This window comes from Pseudophryne corroboree, chromosome 6 (assembly GCF_028390025.1).
Source record: "Pseudophryne corroboree isolate aPseCor3 chromosome 6, aPseCor3.hap2, whole genome shotgun sequence".
Lineage (NCBI taxonomy): Eukaryota > Metazoa > Chordata > Amphibia > Anura > Myobatrachidae > Pseudophryne > Pseudophryne corroboree.
In genome coordinates, this window is record NC_086449.1 from 104,072,453 (window position 1) to 104,091,410 (window position 18,958).

Sequence of the window (18,958 nt, forward strand, 5' to 3'; positions counted from 1 at the left end):
ATCCGCAGTCCATTGTCACAGCCACAAGCCCCTGTGTGCCGACACTGCCATGGCAGAGGTGTGTGCGTTGAGTAAGCCAACTTCCTTTGAGGCTTCCACCATAAAGTTAGCAGAATCTTGAATATGCTGCAAAAGTAAAATAATATCATCCCTGGTTAAGGAATCTAAACCATCAATCAGATTACCTGACCATTTAGCAATGGCCCGAGTGATCCATGTACAAGCAATAGTGGGTCTCTGGGCCACCCCAGCCGACGTATATAAAGATTTGAGAGTGGTCTCAATCTTACGGTCAGCTGTGTCCTTTAAGGACGCCGCCCCGGGAACCGGTAAGACTATCTTACGCGATAACCTGGATATAGAAGCGTCAACTAATGGCAGGTTTTCCCATTTCTTCCTATCCTCTGAAGGAAAAGGAAAGGAAGAAATCAACCGTTTAGGGATCTGAAACGTTTTTTGTCAGGGTTTAGCCACGCCCCCTCAAACAGTGTTTAATTCCTTTGAAGCGGGGAAAGTAGCTGAGGGTTTCTTTTTAGTATTAAAATAAGATTCCTCTTTCACCTCCTCTGCCTTGTCAGGAATGTGCAGGACAGTCCTGATAGCCTCAATGAGGGCCTGTATTCCCTGTGACAGGACAGCATCCTCCTCACCCGCGTCCACCTCACCCTCCTCTGGATCCGACGTAACAGAGTCAGTATCACCCTGCATGATTTAGGCTAGAGTACGCTTTTGTGGGCAAATGGCTAGGACTTGGCATGGAGGTATGTAGGCTGAGTCCCTATTCATCAGGTCATCCATAGATTACCGTAAGAACTGTGTCTCCTTCTCATTGTGAGACCGTTTTGTAGAAATAGAAGAAATCATATCTTTAATGGAAGCCAACCGAGGGGGTTCAGCCCCACTGGACTGGGAGTGAGCACTTTCCTGAGTACAGGGTAGTGAGTCCCCAGGGGATGATAGGCATTATGCTGTACAAGACACACAGTCGCTGGACATGATTTAATAGGGACACACACACACACGCGCGCGCGCCAGAGCCAGCCACACAGCGCTCCTATAGCAACAGTAAAACTAAGCTGGGTCACAAGAATAAAGCACCTGAGTAATGCTTACAGTCCCAACACTGCTCCCACCCCTGCACTAAGACCCACTGGTACCGCTGAGAAGACTGGAGTCCTTGTGGAGGAGCTGCGCTTCTCTGTGAGTACTGTCTGGTCGAGCAGCAGAGGAAAATGGCGCTGGAGAGCTGTGTGATCCGCTCTGAGTGAAGCCCCACCCCCTGTAATGGCCCGCGGCTTCCCACATTTTTTATACTGGCCCTGAGGTAGAAAATGTGCCTAACTAAGAGACTGAACCCCTGTTAGGGTGTACACCAGTGTGGGTGTAATAGGAGGCCCAGCGTGCCCCACCTCAGCATTTGTGAGCCTCCCCAGAGTGCAGCCTGTATCAGAGCTGTGTTCCTACCCTAATGCCGCCATTACCACCGGCGACCCACTAACCGGGATGCCAGCGCCTTACCACTCTTCTGTCTTCAGGCTCTGTTAGGGGGTGGCATTGTGCTGCGAGAGGGTACGCTGCACCATGGTGTGGCTTGCGAATGACTCCCTCAGTAGCTCATTGTCCTGTCAGCAGAGAAACGGGACCATTAACTCCTAAGGAAGTTGGGTCGTTCTCTTCCCTGAGTAAGTTGCCTAAACAGCCCTGACTAAAAATAACAAACTTTGAAAATAAATGTAGAAAACTCTTCAGGAGCTCTCCAAAGCGTGACCGGCTCTGGTAGGAGGGGCATAGAGGGAGGAGCCAGCCCACACTATTGATTTCTTGAAGTGCCCATGGCTCCTAGTGGACCCGTCTATACCCCATGGTACTAATGTGGACCCCAGTATCCTCTAGGATGTAAGAGAAACAAAGCTATATGTCACATGGCTTGTATCCTCTGACAGGGCATGGCGAGACCACCTCCTTCCCTACCTCCCATTCCAAATTCTGGGGGTCATTCAGCCCACGACCGCATTAGCTGCCCGCAGTGCATTTTGCCGATGACGGAAAACTACGCATGCGCAGAGGCCGCACAGCAGCTGCATATCCACACACATTGCGGTCACATCCCCGATAGATGCGACCGCAATGTGATTGACAGTAGTAGGCGTTCAGGGGCGGCATTGGCAGGGGGAGTGGGCTGGGACAAAAAAATGGCGGCTGACCACCTGACAGGGTTCAATCTTAGTTTGGATGCTGCGGACGCATTGGGAGGCGGCCTCACACATGCTGGGCAGCTTCCAGCATGTGAGGAGATGAACGCAGATCTGGCTGCGTATGCAGCGATCTGCGTTCATCTGTGAATAACCCCCTATATCTGAAAAAAACATTTTGGATTTTTCTTTGCATTTTGATGTTGTGGGGGTCATTCCAACCCGTTCGCACGCTGCTGTTTTTCGCAGTGGTGCGAACAGGCTGGTTCTGTGCACCTTGTTGCCCCGCAATAGCAGCGACGCCGCTAACGACAAAAGCGGTTGCAGCGGCGACCGCAAGAAGATTGACAGGAGAAAGGCATTCCGGGGCGTCAACTGACCTTTTTCTGGGAGTGGTGCGCGAATGCAGGCGTGTCCATGCTTTTGGAGGGCGGATGTCTGACGTCTATTTCGGGACCTGCATCACTGGATCGATCGCACAGGGTAAGTAACTGTTACTCTGGTCTACTTCTACACAAAACTTTTTTTGCATAGCAGGGCTGCACAAGCGATCGCAGCCTTCCTATGCAAAGAACCCACCCCCATGGGCGGCGTCTAGATGATCGTACGGGCATCAAAAAGTTGCTACGTGAGATCAACTCGGAATGACCCCCTTAGTACGTCTCTGCTAAAGCACTTCTGTGTATCCTAAACATTAACAGGATGTTTTCCTTTATGTTGAAATCCACTACACACAGTTCTTAGTTGTTTTATACCTATTGCCACATTCATTCGAGGTAATAGTTGGTGACAGCAGATCTTTCTATAAGCCATTCACTGAATTTCTGTTGTATTTTGTAGAGTATTTTGCTTCTCAGTTAGAAGAAACCACTTGTATTTCAGACTGCTCGCAGATCATTCACTCCATACATTTAAAACTTACATGAAAAATGCGGCCATCATCAGTAGCTATGGCTGTTGCTCCCACCTGTTCCCATATCAAACTGTTAGCATATCCAGAGCATGCAAAACATAATAATCTCCTAAGTATAGTGCTATTAAGATTTAGGATTGCAAAGGAAAACGAGGTGTCCTCCATCTGTTTTTAATTGGACCATAGTCTTACTGACAGAGTGGCTGATTCAGGCAAGCAAATATACTTACTGATCGGCTGCTTGATACAGTACGTCAGTCCTGACATCCAGCTGGGTGGGCATTTAAATTTGCCTGCCCATCTGTGAGATCAGCAAGTGTGTACACACAGCTGGATGCACCAATATATCTGCAGTGCAGCAGAGCCGACGCAATGTGTGTGAATGACATTTAAGTACATACGGTTTGCATTTACCTGCCGACTCGCTCGTTATACATCAGTCAGTGTGTACCCAGCATAACAGCATGTATTTGGACTCTGAAATACATCCCCAGAAACACAGGTTTGTGGTGTAATAACATTTCAACCTGTAGGCAGTGCAAGTACCTTTGTCTCCCTGACATGAAACCCATTCAGAATATTTTTGTCAAATAACTTGTTTTTTTAATCTATTACCGGAGTGTTTGGTTTATTTGTAAGTTAAAGGTAATTACCAGTGACCTGCTTGTTTTATATTTAAGTAAATGGAGATTATACTGTAGGTACTCCCCAGATCATATTTACAGCACACCTCACTAGGAATGCTAAACTGGCGTTCAATTAAGCGCTAAGCCCATTAGAGAGTTTGTGCTGTTGCTTACACTACCAAGAATTGCGGTACAGAATTATTGCAAGCAAAAGTAAGTGATGTGTTCCAGCTATAGCCTGCAAGGCTTCTATAGGGGGGTACACACGGAGAGATCCGTGTTTAAAGTCTAAGCAATCTGACTAGATTGCTTAGATTTTAAGCAGGGATCTGCCGTGTGTATGCCCCCCAGCGATAGGGCCGCACATCGCTATCGCCAATGCTAGATTGAGCCTGCAAGCAGGCTCAATCTAGCGGGTCGCTCACTTCACCGCTGTGTGAAGTGAGCGGCCCCCCATCTGTCCCCCTTGCTCAGCACATCGCGCTGTGCTGAGCGGCGGGGAGATGTGTGCTGAGCGGTCTGTGTTAAGATCGCTCAGCACACATCTCTCCCGTCAGTACCCCCCTTATGGGATATTGTGCTTAATTGAATCTCCTGCTATTTTGTCTCTGCACTGGAGCCAGCCATCATGTGAGCCTCGTTCATATTCATTGTGCCAATTGGATAAACCAGTTCCCAGACATATGTGTTTTTTCAACCTCTTTTTATATGAAATGTGTGATGGTAAATGTTTGCCAAATGCCCCTTTTAATATGTGCAAATTTACAGAAAGTTTCCTGCAATGTATACATTTCATCTATACTGTGTGTACTACCAAGCCACCCCATAACTTTTATAGGTTTTAAAATGACCCCTTTTCAGTTCTCTTGAATATGATCACTTTTACTAATGCATCTAATGTGCCGGAAGTACAGCGTCATACACGTCTTACTGTACTACATACACTATAGTAGCCTTATTAGGTCTGTGACCAGAATGTCCCATTTGTCCACTGGTTAGAGGGATATTTGTTAGTTTCAAGCCAAAACGTACTACAAATCATGTTTGTATGATCCAAATGGTGCCTTGCAGGTGATCTTAGACCTACTGGATCCCTACATCTGATAGTGGACCGAGGAATCGCTTTTCCCAATTTCTTGTACAGATTAAAGAAGACTGACGACTCCTTTTTAAATTGCTAGTAATGACAGATCTCTTTATTTCAGAATTACAATAGCTGTTGAGCGGTGTAGCAAATAATGGAATTTTCAACTGATTTTTATCCTCTTTATACATGCTTTTCCATGGATTGACCCGACCTGTCAACACTCACATGTAGTATTTGGGGTATTTTTTCTTGTTGTAACCTTCCAGAAACCCCAGTGGTTTTTATTATTGGATCTGAATATATTATGACCGGTTCATGGAACCCAGTGGCTGGATTCCGCACTGTAACAGTCACAAGTAACTGTACTTGCTACTTACTTTCTAGTTCTAGAACCGTACATGGTTTAATTCCCCCTACTGGAACTATGTGTATGATAAATGTGATTAACATAAACTTTCTAAACTGATTTCTCTATCGTCCTAGTGGATGCTGGGGTTCCTGAAAGGACCATGGGGAATAGCGGCTCCGCAGGAGACAGGGCACAAAAAGTAAAGCTTTAGGATCAGGTGGTGTGCACTGGCTCCTCCCCCTATGACCCTCCTCCAAGCCTCAGTTAGATTTTTGTGCCCGGCCGAGAAGGGTGCAATCTAGGTGGCTCTCCTAAAGAGCTGCTTAGAAAAGTTTAGCTTAGGTTTTTTATTTTACAGTGAGTCCTGCTGGCAACAGGATCACTGCAACGAGGGACTTAGGGGAGAAGAAGTGAACTCACCTGCGTGCAGGATGGATTGGCTTCTTTGGCTACTGGACATTAGCTCCAGAGGGACGATCACAGGTACAGCCTGGATGGTCACCGGAGCCTCGCCGCCGGCCCCCTTGCAGATGCTGAAAAGAGAAGAAGGTCCAGAATCGGCGGCAGAAGACTCCTCAGTCTTCTTAAGGTAGCGCACAGCACTGCAGCTGTGCGCCATTGCTCTCAGCACACTTCACACGGCAGTCACTGAGGGTGCAGGGCGCTGGGAGGGGGGCGCCCTGGGAGGCAATGTAAACCTATTTTTTGGCAAAAAATACCTCACATATAGCCTCCGGGGGCTATATGGAGATATTTAACCCCTGCCAGAATCCGTTGAAGAGCGGGAGACGAGCCCGCCGAAAAAGGGGCGGGGCCTATCTCCTCAGCACACAGCGCCATTTTCCCTCACAGAAAGGCTGGAGGGAAGGCTCCCAGGCTCTCCCCTGCACTGCACTACAGAAACAGGGTTAAAACAGAGAGGGGGGGCACTAATTTGGCGTTAGAAATATATAAAAAAGATGCTATAAGGGAAAACACTTATATAAGGTTGTCCCTATATAATTATAGCGTTTTTTGGTGTGTGCTGGCAAACTCTCCCTCTGTCTCTCCAAAGGGCTAGTGGGTCCTGTCCTCTATCAGAGCATTCCCTGTGTGTGTGCTGTGTGTCGGTACGTGTGTGTCGACATGTATGAGGACGATGTTGGTGAGGAGGCGGAGCAATTGCCTGTAATGGTGATGTCACTCTCTAGGGAGTCGACACCGGAATGGATGGCTTATTTAGGGAATTACGTGATAATGTCAACACGCTGCAAGGTCGGTTGACGACATGAGACGGCCGACAAACAATTAGTACCGGTCCAGACGTCTCAAAAACACCGTCAGGGGTTTTAAAACGCCCGTTTATCTTAGTCGGTCGACACAGACACGGACACTGAATCCAGTGTCGACGGTGAATAAACAAACGTATTCCTTATTAGGGCCACACGTTAAGGGCAATGAAGGAGGTGTTACATATTTCTGATACTACAAGTACCACAAAAGAGGGTATTATGTGGGATGTGAAAAAACTACCTGTAGTTTTTCCTGAATCAGATAAATTAAATGAAGTGTGTGATGATGCGTGGGTTCCCCCCGATAGAAAATTATTGGCGGTATACCCTTTCCCGCCAGAAGTTAGGGCGCGTTGGGAAACACCCCTTAGGGTGGATAAGGCGCTCACACGCTTATCAAAACAAGTGGCGGTACCGTCTATAGATAGGGCCGTCCTCAAGGAGCCAGCTGACAGGAGGCTGGAAAATATCATATAAAAGTATATACACACATACTGGTGTTATACTGCGACCAGCGATCGCCTCAGCCTGGATGTGCAGAGCTGGGGTGGCTTGGTCGGATTCCCTGACTAAAAATATTGATACCCTTGACAGGGACAGTATTTTATTGACTATAGAGCATTTAAAGGATGCATTTCTATATATGCGAGATGCACAGAGGGATATTTGCACTCTGGCATCAAGAGTAAGTGCGATGTCCATATCTGCCAGAAGATGTTTATGGACACGACAGTGGTCAGGTGATGCAGATTCCAAACGGCAGAAAGGTGTATTGCCGTATAAAGGAAGAGGAGTTATTTGGGGTCGGTCCATCGGACCTGGTGGCCACGGCAACTGCTGGAAAATCCACCGTTTTTACCCTAAGTCACATCTCTGCAGAAAAAGACACCGTCTTTTCAGCCTCAGTCCTTTCGTCCCTATAAGAGTCATATTTGCCCAGGGATAGAGGAAAGGGAAGAAGACTGCAGCAGGCAGCCCATTCCCAGGAACAGAAGCCTTCCACCGCTTCTGCCAAGCTCTCAGCATGACGCTGGGACCGTACAGGACCCCTGGATCCTACAAGTAGTATCCCAGGGGTACAGATTGGAATGTCGAAACGTTTCCCCCTCGCAGGCTCCTGAAGTCTGCTTTACCAAGGTATCCCTCCGACAAGGAGGCAGTATGGGAAAAAATTCACAAGCTGTATTCCCAGCAGGTGATAATCAAATTACCCCTCCTACAACAAGGAAAGGGGTATTATTCCACACTATATTGTGGTACTGAAGCCAGAAGGCTAGGTGAGACCTATTCTAAATCTAAAAAAATTTGAACACTTACAAAGGTTCAAATCAAGATGGAGTCACTCAGAGCAGTGATAACGAACCAGGAAGAAGGGGACTATATAGTGTCCCGGGACATCAGGGATGCTTACCTCCATGTCCCAAATTTGCCCTTCTCACTAAGGGTACCTCAGGTTCGTGGTATAGAACTGTCACTGTCAGTTTCAGACGCTGCCGTTTGGATTGTCCACGGCACCCCGGGTCTTTACCAAGGTAATGGCCGAAATGATGATTCTTCTTCGAAGAAAAGGCGTCTTAATTACCCCTTACTTGGACGATCTCCTGATAAGGGCAAAGTCCAGGGAACAGTTGGAGGTCGGAGTAGCACTATCTCGGATACTGCTACAACAGCACGGATGGATTCTAAATATTCCAAAATCGCAGCTGATCCTGACGACACGTCTGCTGTGCCTAAGGATGATTCTGGACACAGTCCAGAAAAAGGTATTTCTCCCGGAAGAGAAAGCCAGAGAGTTATCAGAGCTAGTCAAGAACCTCCTAAAACCAGGAAAAGTGTCAGTGCATCATTGCACAAGGGTCCTGGTAAAAATGGTGGCTTCCTACGAAGCAATTCCATTCGGCAGATTTCACGCAAGAACTTTTCAGTGGGATCTGCTGGACAAATGGTCCGGATCGCATCTTCAGATGCATCAGCGGATAACCCTATATCCAAGGACAAGGGTGTCTCTCCTGTGGTGGTTACAGAGTGCTCATCTTCTAGAGGGCCGCAGATTCGGCATTCAGGATTGGATGCTGGTGACCACGGAGGCCAGCCCGAGAGGCTGGGGAGCAGTCACACAAGGAAAAAATTTCCAGGGAGTGTGATCAAGTCTGGAGACTTTTCTCCACATAAATATACTGGAGCTAAGGGTAAATTTATAATGCTCTAAGCTTAGCAAGACCTCTGCTTCAAGGTCAGCCGGTATTGATCCAGTGGGAAAAACATCACGGCAGTCGCCCACGTAAACAGACAGGGCGGCACAAGAAGCAGGAGGGCAATGGCAAAAACTGCAAGGACTTTTCGCTGGGCGGAAAATCATGTGATAGCACTGTCAGCAGTGTTTCATTCCGGGAGTGGAAACTGGGAAGCAGACTTCCTCAGCAGGCACGACCTCCACCCGGGAGAGTGGAAACTTCATCAGGAAGTTTTTCCACATGATTGTGAACCGTTGGGAAATACCAAAGGTGGACATGATGGCGTCCCGTCTGAACAAAAAACGGGACAGGTATTGCGCCAGGTCAAGAGACCCTCAGGCAATAGCTGTGGACGTTCTGGTAACACCGTGGGTGTACCAGTCGGTGTATGTGTTCCCTCCTCTGCTTCTCATACCTAAGGTACTGAGAATTATAAGACGTAGAGGAGTAAGAACTATACTCATGGCTCCGGATTGGCCAAGAAGGACTTGGTACCCGGAACTTCAAGAGATGCTCACAGAGGACTTATGGCCTCTGCCGCTAAGAAGGGACTTGCTTCAGCAAGTACCATGTCTGTTCCAAGACTTACCGCAGCTGCGTTTGACGGCATGGCGGTGGAACGCCGGATCCTAGGGGAAAAAGGCATTCCGGAAGAGGTCATTCCTACCCTGGTCAAAGCCAGGAAGGAGGTGACCGCACAACATTATCACCACATGTGGCGAAAATATGTTGCGTGGTGTGAGGCCAGGAAGGCCCCACGAAGAAAATTTCAACTCGGTCGATTCCTGCATTTCCTGCAAACAGGAGTGTCTATGGGCCTCAAATTGGGGCCCATTAAGGTTCAAATTTCGGCCCTGTCGATTTTCTTCCAGAAAGAATTGGCTTCAGTTCCTGAAGTCCAGAAGTTTGTCAAGGGAGTATTGCATATACAACCCCCTTTTGTGCCTCCAGTGGCACTGTGGGATCTCAACGTAGTTCTGGGATTCCTCAAATCACATTGGTTTAAAACCAGTCAAATCTGTGGATTTGAAGCATCTCACATGAAAAGTGACCATGCTCTTGGCCCTGGCCTGGGCCAGGCGAGTGTCAAATTGGTGGGTTTTTTTTTTTTCTCAAAAAAGCCCATATCTGTTTGTCCATTCGGACAGGGCAGAGCTGCGGACTCGTCCCCAGTTCTCTCCCTAAGGTGGTGTCAGTGTTTCACCTGAACCAGCTTATTGTGGTGCCTTGCGCCTACTAGGGACTTGGAGGACTCCAAGTTGCTGGATGTTGTCAGGGCCCTGAAAGTATAGGTTCCAGGACGGCTGGAGTCAGGAAAACTGACTTGCTGTTATCCTGTATGCACCCAACAAACTGGGTGCTCTTGCTTCTAAGCAGACTATTGCTAGTTGGATGTGTAATACAATTCAGCTTGCACATTCTGTGGCAGGCCTGCCACAGCCAAAATATGTAAATGCCCATTCCACAAGGAAGGTGGGCTCATCTTGGGCGGCTGCCCGAGGGGTCTCGGCTTTACAACTTTGCCGAGCGGCTATTTAGTCAGGGGCAAACACGTTTGTAAAATCCTACAAATTTGATACCCTGGCTAAGGAGGACCTCTCATTCTCTCATTCGGTGCTGAGAGTCATCCGCACTCTCCCGCCCGTTTGGGAGCTTTGGTATAATCCCCATGGTCCTTTCAGGAACCCCAGCATCCACTAGGACGATAGAGAAAATAAGAATTTACTTACCGATAATTCTATTTCTCGTAGTCCGTAGTGGATGCTGGGCGCCCATCCCAAGTGCGGATTATCTGCATTACTTGTACATAGTTACAAAAATCGGGTTATTATTGTTGTGAGCCATCTTTTCAGAGGCTCCGCTGTTATCATACTGTTAACTGGGTTCAGATCACAGGTTGTACAGTGTGATTGGTGTGGCTGGTATGAGTCTTACCCGGGATTCAAAATCCTTCCTTATTGTGTACGCTCGTCCGGGCACAGTATCCTAACTGAGGCTTGGAGGAGGGTCATAGGGGGAGGAGCCAGTGCACACCACCTGATCCTAAAGCTTTACTTTTTGTGCCCTGTCTCCTGCGGAGCCGCTATTCCCCATGGTCCTTTCAGGAACCCCAGCATCCACTACGGACTCCGAGAAATAGAATTATCGGTAAGTAAATTCTTATTTTAATCCCTTAGACCAGATATAGTCAACCTGCAGCACTTCAGCTGCTTTGGAACTACACAGCCCAGCATGCGTGCCACGGTTTTAACGTTCCTTAGCTGTATGGTTCCGTGCACAAACCTCCCCTGTAGCATTTGACTTGAGGGTTAATTAGCAACACTTTTGAATGGTGCCATGCCATCTACACAACCCACCATAGCAATGAATCAGACCTTTGCTTTCATTATCTAACTTGCACTAAGCAAATGAAAGATTACTGGTAATTAGACAGTATGGTGTTAATGCAAATTAGCATCTTTGCGTGCCTTTAATAAATAGCCCTCAGTGACTGTTAATAAGTATGCATTAGGTTTATCTACTAATATTGCTGCAATGTACAAGCGTACACTTAACCATAGCAACAAATCAGCAGCAGGATTTCCTCTAAATCACTCTAGAGAGAGAAAAGCTGATTGGCTGGTAGATTAGTGCATATTTGCATTGTTATAATGAGCTAAGTGGGTTCATCTTGAATTGCTGTCTTCTTCCAGAGCTGCTGGTAAATGAGAACTAGCTTATTTATTTCTGGTTTTCTAGCCTATAATGCCAGAGGCTGTCATTATTATTATTATTATTATTATTCTTATTCTTACTACTGTTTGTTACAAACTGGCTTCCTAATAGATGAGTATGGTATAAAAGATCTACATTTATTAGATAGTCAATAGGTCGACATGTGACCCCAGTAAGTGGTAATGTAGACCCTTGTGTGCTCGATTCGCTTGCCAGGTTCCTATTCCCAATCATAGTCCACGTGGATGGTAAACCAAGCAAAAGTTTAAAATAAATTTGCCCCCCCCCCCCCCCCCCCCAAATAAAAAACAAAACACCTTTGTCTACCATTACCATGTCGACCTTTTGTACCTGTCGACCTATTGACGATCCAGCCAATGTCTATCCAAAGTCCAAAACGGCTAATTCAACAGATCTACACACCATGAAACCTCTTCAAGCTATTTAAATAATGTTTTAGTTTTATGAGTAGGTACAGTATTGCTAATTCTACCCTAAGGTCCATAGGAAATACTTGCAGAGATAATGGGCTACTTAAATACAAGAGATTGCCTGTCTAGAGGTGGGACCTTTATTGTACTAATGATATGGTGGTGGAGGGGGGTTAAAGGGTTTTACTGTGTGTGGATTGGTCTTCTCAAACCCAGTGCTGGTGCCCAGCTGTTGTTTACAGAGTTCTTTATATTTTTGTGCTTTTTTTTTTTTTTTCCTTTCAATAAATAATTTTTACATGAACTTGTCTTTTGTGGAACCAAGAAGGACATAACATGGTGCAGTGATGTCATGTAACCAACAATGACCAATTCGGTGTCAAACCTCTCAACTATGGTAGCCACTTGCTTGATAAAGCTTACAGGACATCATTGCTCTTTTCAACATGGTATTTAAAAAGATAAAAACAAAGGGCTTAATTATAAAAATTATTAATGTGCATCCTGATTCAACAAATACAGCTCACCAAAATCCTGGAATAAGAGATGATGTACATGTCGCAGACTGCAATCACAAGAGTGGGCGCACCATGTCACCATGGTCCTTCTTAGATGATGTTGTCCAGATAGATGCACAGATAATTGACCCCATCATCTAGGAAGGATTACAGATTCCATTATCTTGAGTGCAGTCTGTGATGTGTGCAGTAACTACCTCCTAGGATTCTGCTGATCTGTATTTGTTGATAAGCACATTAAATAATTTTATAAATATTTGGAGACAAGTAAATCTGCTGATCAAGTGTCCCATGCAAGGACCGTATTATAGATTCCATCAGATAAGCATATTGTAAACCTTCATCAAATATACTCAATACTTTTTGCATATCCTTGCAACTGGCACACAGTAACACTAGATGCATCCCACTGTGCAGCATAAGGTTTCAAGTAACTTTGCAGCAAACAGTAGAATATTGTATATGGGCCCTCATTCCGAGTTGATCGGTCGCAAGGCGAATTTAGCAGAGTTACACACGCTAAGCCGCCGCCTACTGAGAGTGAATCTTAGCTTCTTAAAATTGCGACCGATGTATTCGCAATATTGCGATTACTAACTACTTAGCAGTTTCTGAGTAGCTCCAGACTTACTCTGCCTGTGCGATCATTTCAGTGCTTGTCGTTCCTGGTTGACGTCACAAACACACCCAGCGTTCGCCCAGGCACTCCCACCGTTTCTCCGGCCACTCCTGCGTTTTTTCCGGAAACGGTAGCGTTTTCAGCCACACGCCCCTGAAACGCCGTGTTTCCGCCCAGTAACACCCATTTCCTGTCAATCACATTACGATCGCCGGAGCGAAGAAAAAGCCGTGAGTAAAAATACTTTCTTCATAGTAAAGTTACTTGGCGCAGTCGCAGTGCGAACTTTGCGCATGCGTACTAAGCGGATTTTCACTGCGATGCGATGAAAAAGAACGAGCGAACAACTCGGAATGAGGGCCATGGTTCTAAGAAGAAAGTAAATACACATTAAGCCTACAACAGTACACAAATATCGAGACTACAGCATCATATATATACATATATATATATATATTTCTCTATCGTCCTAGTGGATGCTGGGGTTCCTGAAAGGACCATGGGGAATAGCGGCTCCGCAGGAGACAGGGCACAAAAAGTAAAGCTTTTCCGATCAGGTGGTGTGCACTGGCTCCTCCCCCTATGACCCTCCTCCAGACTCCAGTTAGATTTTTGTGCCCGGCCGAGAAGGGTGCAATCTAGGTGGCTCTCCTAAAGAGCTGCTTAGAGAAAGTTTAGCTAGGTTTTTTATGTTACAGTGATTCCTGCTGGCAACAGGATCACTGCAGCGAGGGACTGAGGGGAGAAGGAGTCAACTCACCTGCGTGCAGGATGGATTGGCTTCTTGGCTACTGGACATCAAGCTCCAGAGGGACGATCACAGGTACAGCCTGGATGGTCACCGGAGCCGCGCCGCCGGCCCCCTTGCAGATGCTGAAGACAGAAGAGGTCCAGAATCGGCGGCTGAAGACTCCTGCAGTCTTCTAAAGGTAGCGCACAGCACTGCAGCTGTGCGCCATTTTCCTCTCAGCACACTTCACACGGCAGTCACTGAGGGTGCAGGGCGCTGGGAGGGGGGCGCCCTGGGAGGCAAATGAGTACCTATAAAGGCTAAAAATACCTCACATATAGCCCTAGAGGCTATATGGAGATATTTAACCCCTGCCTGATTTCTCAAAATAGCGGGAGACGAGCCCGCCGGAAAAGGGGCGGGGCCTATCTCCTCAGCACACGGCGCCATTTCCTCTCACAGCTCCGCTGGTCAGGACGGCTCCCAGGTCTCTCCCCTGCACTGCACTACAGAAACAGGGTAAAACAGAGAGGGGGGGCAAATTTATGGCGATATTTTTATATAACAAAGCAGCTATAGGGGAGCACTTATTATAAGGCTATCCCTGATATATATATAGCGCTTTTGGTGTGTGCTGGCAAACTCTCCCTCTGTCTCCCCAAAGGGCTAGTGGGTCCTGTCTTCATTAGGAGCATTCCCTGTGTGTCTGCTGTGTGTCGGTACGTGTGTGTCGACATGTATGAGGACGATATTGGTGTGGAGGCGGAGCAATTGCCAAATATGGGGATGTCACCTCCTAGGGGGTCGACACCAGAATGGATGCCTTTATTTATGGAACTACGGGATAGTGTCAACACGCTAAAGCAGTCGTTTGACGACATGAGACGGCCGGACAATCAATTAGTGCCTGTCCAGGCGACTCAAACACCGTCAGGGGCTGTGAAACGCCCTTTGCCTCAGTCGGTCGACACAGACCCAGACACAGGCGATGACTCCAGTGGTGACGGTGACGAATCAACCGTATTTTCCAGTAGGGCCACACGTTATATGATTTTGGCAATGAAGGAGGCGTTACATTTAGCTGATACTACAGGTACCACTAAACAGGGTATTATGTGGGGTATGAAAAAACTACCTATAGTTTTTCCTGAATCAGAAGAACTAAATGACGTGTGTAATGAAGCGTGGGTTGCCCCTGATAAAAAGCTGATAATTTCAAAGAAATTATTGGCATTATACCCTTTCCCGCCAGAGGTTAGGGAGCGCTGGGAAACACCTCCTAGGGTGGACAAGGCGCTAACACGCTTATCTAAACAAGTGGCGTTACCCTCTCCTGAGACGGCCGCACTTAAAGATCCATCAGATAGGAGGATGGAAAATATCCAAAAAAGTATATACACACATGCAGGTGTTATACTACGACCAGCTGTAGCAACTGCCTGGATGGGCAGTGCGGGGGTAGTTTGGTCAGAATCCCTGATTGAAAATATTGATACCCTGGACAGGGACAATATTTTACTGTCGTTAGAACAAATAAAGGATGCATTTCTTTATATGCGTGATGCACAGAGGGATATATGCACACTGGCATCACGGGTAAGTGCTATGTCCATTTCGGCCAGAAGAGCTTTATGGACGCGACAGTGGACAGGCGATGCGGATTCAAAACGGCATATGGAAGTTTTGCCGTATAAGGGGGAGGAGTTATTTGGAGTCGGTCTATCAGATTTGGTGGCCACGGCTACAGCCGGGAAATCCACCTTTCTACCTCAAGTCACTCCCCAACAGAAAAAGGCACCGACTTTTCAACCGCAGCCCTTTCGTTCCTTTAAAAATAAGAGAGCAAAGGGCTATTCATATTTGCCACGAGGCAAAGGTCGAGGGAAGAGACAGCAACACGCAGCTCCTTCCCAGGATCAGAAGCCCTCCCCGGCTTCTACAAAAGCCTCAGCATGACGCTGGGGCTTCTCAAGCGGACTCGGGGACGGTGGGCGGTCGTCTCAAAAATTACAGCGCGCAGTGGGCTCACTCGCAAGTAGATCCCTGGATCCTGCAGATAATATCTCAGGGATACAGGTTGGAATTAGAGACAGATCCACCTCGCCGTTTCCTGAGGTCTGCTTTACCAACGTCCCCCTCCGAAAGGGAGACGGTGTTGGAAGCCATTCACAAGCTGTACTCTCAGCAGGTGATAGTCAAGGTACCTCTTCTGCAACAAGGGAAGGGGTATTATTCCACTCTTTTTGTGGTACCGAAGCCGGATGGCTCGGTAAGGCCTATTCTAAATCTGAAGTCCTTGAACCTGTACATAAAGAAGTTCAAGTTCAAAATGGAGTCACTCAGAGCAGTGATAGCGAACCTGGAAGAGGGGGACTTTATGGTATCCTTGGACATCAAGGATGCGTATCTCCACGTTCCAATTTACCCCTCACACCAGGGGTACCTCAGGTTCGTTGTACAAAACTGTCACTATCAGTTTCAGACGCTGCCGTTCGGATTGTCCACGGCACCTCGGATCTTTACAAAGGTAATGGCCGAGATGATGATTCTTCTTCGAAGAAAAGGCGTATTAATTATCCCATACTTGGACGATCTCCTAATAAGGGCGAGGTCCAGAGAACAGCTAGAGATGGGATTAGCACTGTCTCAAGAAGTGCTAAAACAGCACGGGTGGATTCTGAATATTCCAAAATCCCAGTTAATGCCGACAACTCGTCTGCTGTTCCTAGGGATGATTCTGGACACGGTTCAGAAAAAGGTTTTTCTCCCGGAGGAAAAAGCCAAGGAGTTATCCGAGCTTGTCAGGAACCTCCTAAAACCAGGAAAGGTGTCTGTACATCAATGCACAAGAGTCCTGGGAAAAATGGTGGCTTCTTACGAAGCGATTCCATTCGGCAGATTCCACGCAAGAATTTTCCAAAGGGATCTGTTGGACAAATGGTCAGGGTCGCATCTTCAGATGCACCTACGGATAACCCTGTCTCCAAGGACAAGGGTGTCTCTTCTGTGGTGGTTGCAGAGTCCTCATCTATTGGAGGGCCGCAGATTCGGCATACAGGATTGGATCCTGGTGACCACGGACGCCAGCCTGAGAGGCTGGGGAGCAGTCACACAAGGAAGAAACTTCCAGGGAGTATGGACGAGCCTGGAAACGTCTCTTCACATAAACATTCTGGAACTAAGAGCAATATACAATGCTCTAAACCAGGCAGAACCTCTGCTTCAGGGAAAACCGGTATTGATCCAGTCGGACAACATCACGGCAGTCGCCCATGTGAACAGACAGGGCGGCACAAGAAGCAGGAGGGCAATGGCAGAAGCTGCAAGGATTCTTCGCTGGGCAGAGAATCATGTGATAGCACTGTCAGCAGTGTTCATCCCGGGAGTGGACAACTGGGAAGCAGACTTCCTCAGCAGACACGATCTTCACCCGGGAGAGTGGGGACTTCATCCAGAAGTCTTCCACTTGCTGGTAACCCGTTGGGAAAGACCAATGGTGGACATGATGGCGTCTCGCCTCAACAAAAAACTGGACAGGTATTGCGCCAGGTCAAGAGATCCGCAGGCAATAGCTGTGGACGCGCTGGTAACGCCTTGGGTGTACCAGTCGGTGTATGTGTTTCCTCCTCTGCCTCTCATACCAAAAGTATTGAGAATTATACGGCAAAGAGGCGTAAGAACGATACTAGTGGTTCCGGATTGGCCAAGGAGGACTTGGTACCCGGAACTTCAAGAGATGATCACGGAAGATCCGTGGCCTCTACCTCTAAGGAGGGACTTGCTTCAGCAGGGTCCCTGTCTGTTTCAAGACTTACCGCGGCTGCGTTTGACGGCATGGCGGTTGAACGCCGGATCCTAAAGGAAAGAGGCTTGCCGGAAGAAGTCATTCCTACTTTGATTAAAGCAAGGAAGGAAGTAACCGTGCAACATTATCACCGAATTTGGCGAAAATATGTTGCGTGGTGCGAAGATCGGAGTGCTCCGACGGAGGAATTTCAACTGGGTCGATTCCTACATTTCCTGCAATCAGGATTGTCAATGGGTCTCAAATTGGGATCTATTAAGGTTCAAATTTCGGCCCTGTCGATTTTCTTTCAAAAAGAATTGGCTTCAGTCCCTGAAGTCCAGACCTTTGTTAAGGGAGTGCTGCATATACAGCCTCCTGTGGTGCCTCCAGTGGCACCGTGGGATCTAAATGTGGTTTTGGACTTCCTAAGATCTCATTGGTTTGAACCACTAAAAAAGGTGGATTTGAAATATCTCACATGGAAAGTGACCATGCTTCTAGCCCTGGCTTCTGCCAGGAGAGTGTCAGAATTGGCAGCTTTATCTTACAAAAGCCCATATCTGATTTTCCATTCGGACAGGGCAGAACTGCGGACTCGTCCGCATTTTCTCCCTAAGGTGGTGTCAGCATTTCATCTGAACCAGCCTATTGTAGTGCCTGCGGCTACAAGTGACTTGGAGGACTCCAAGTTACTGGACGTTGTCAGAGCATTAAAAATATATATTGCAAGGACAGCTGGAGTCAGAAAATCTGACTCGTTGTTTATATTGTATGCACCCAACAAGATGGGTGCTCCTGCGTCTAAGCAGACGATTGCTCGTTGGATCTGTAGCACAATCCAACTTGCACATTCTGTGGCAGGCTTGCCACAGCCTAAATCTGTAAAGGCCCACTCCACAAGGAAGGTGGGCTCATCTTGGGCGGCTGCCCGAGGGGTCTCGGCATTACAACTTTGCCGAGCAGCTACGTGGTCAGGGGAGAACACGTTTGTAAAATTTTACAAATTTGATACTCTGGCTAAGGAGGACCTGGAGTTCTCTCATTCGGTGCTGCAGAGTCATCCGCACTCTCCCGCCCGTTTGGGAGCTTTGGTATAATCCCCATGGTCCTTTCAGGAACCCCAGCATCCACTAGGACGATAGAGAAAATAAGATTTTACTTACCGATAAATCTATTTCTCGGAGTCCGTAGTGGATGCTGGGCGCCCATCCCAAGTGCGGATTATCTGCATAAATTGTACATAGTTATGGTTAACTAATTCGGGTTATTGTTGAAGGAAGCCATCTTTCAGAGGCTCCGCTGTTATCATACTGTTAACTGGGTTTAGATCACAAGTTGTACGGTGTGATTGGTGTGGCTGGTATGAGTCTTACCCGGGATTCAAAATCCTCCCTTATTGTGTACGCTCGTCCGGGCACAGTACCTAACTGGAGTCTGGAGGAGGGTCATAGGGGGAGGAGCCAGTGCACACCACCTGATCGGAAAA

The 18,958-nt window shown here is 47.4% G+C and overlaps 1 protein-coding gene across 1 annotated transcript in view; it reads left to right on the forward strand.

Annotated features, from left to right (window-relative positions):
• The window catches only part of LOC134934383 (adhesion G protein-coupled receptor E3-like), a 535,434-nt gene that overhangs the window by 934 nt on the left and 515,542 nt on the right, over positions 1–18,958 (forward strand). The gene's annotated exons all lie outside the window — the stretch shown is intronic.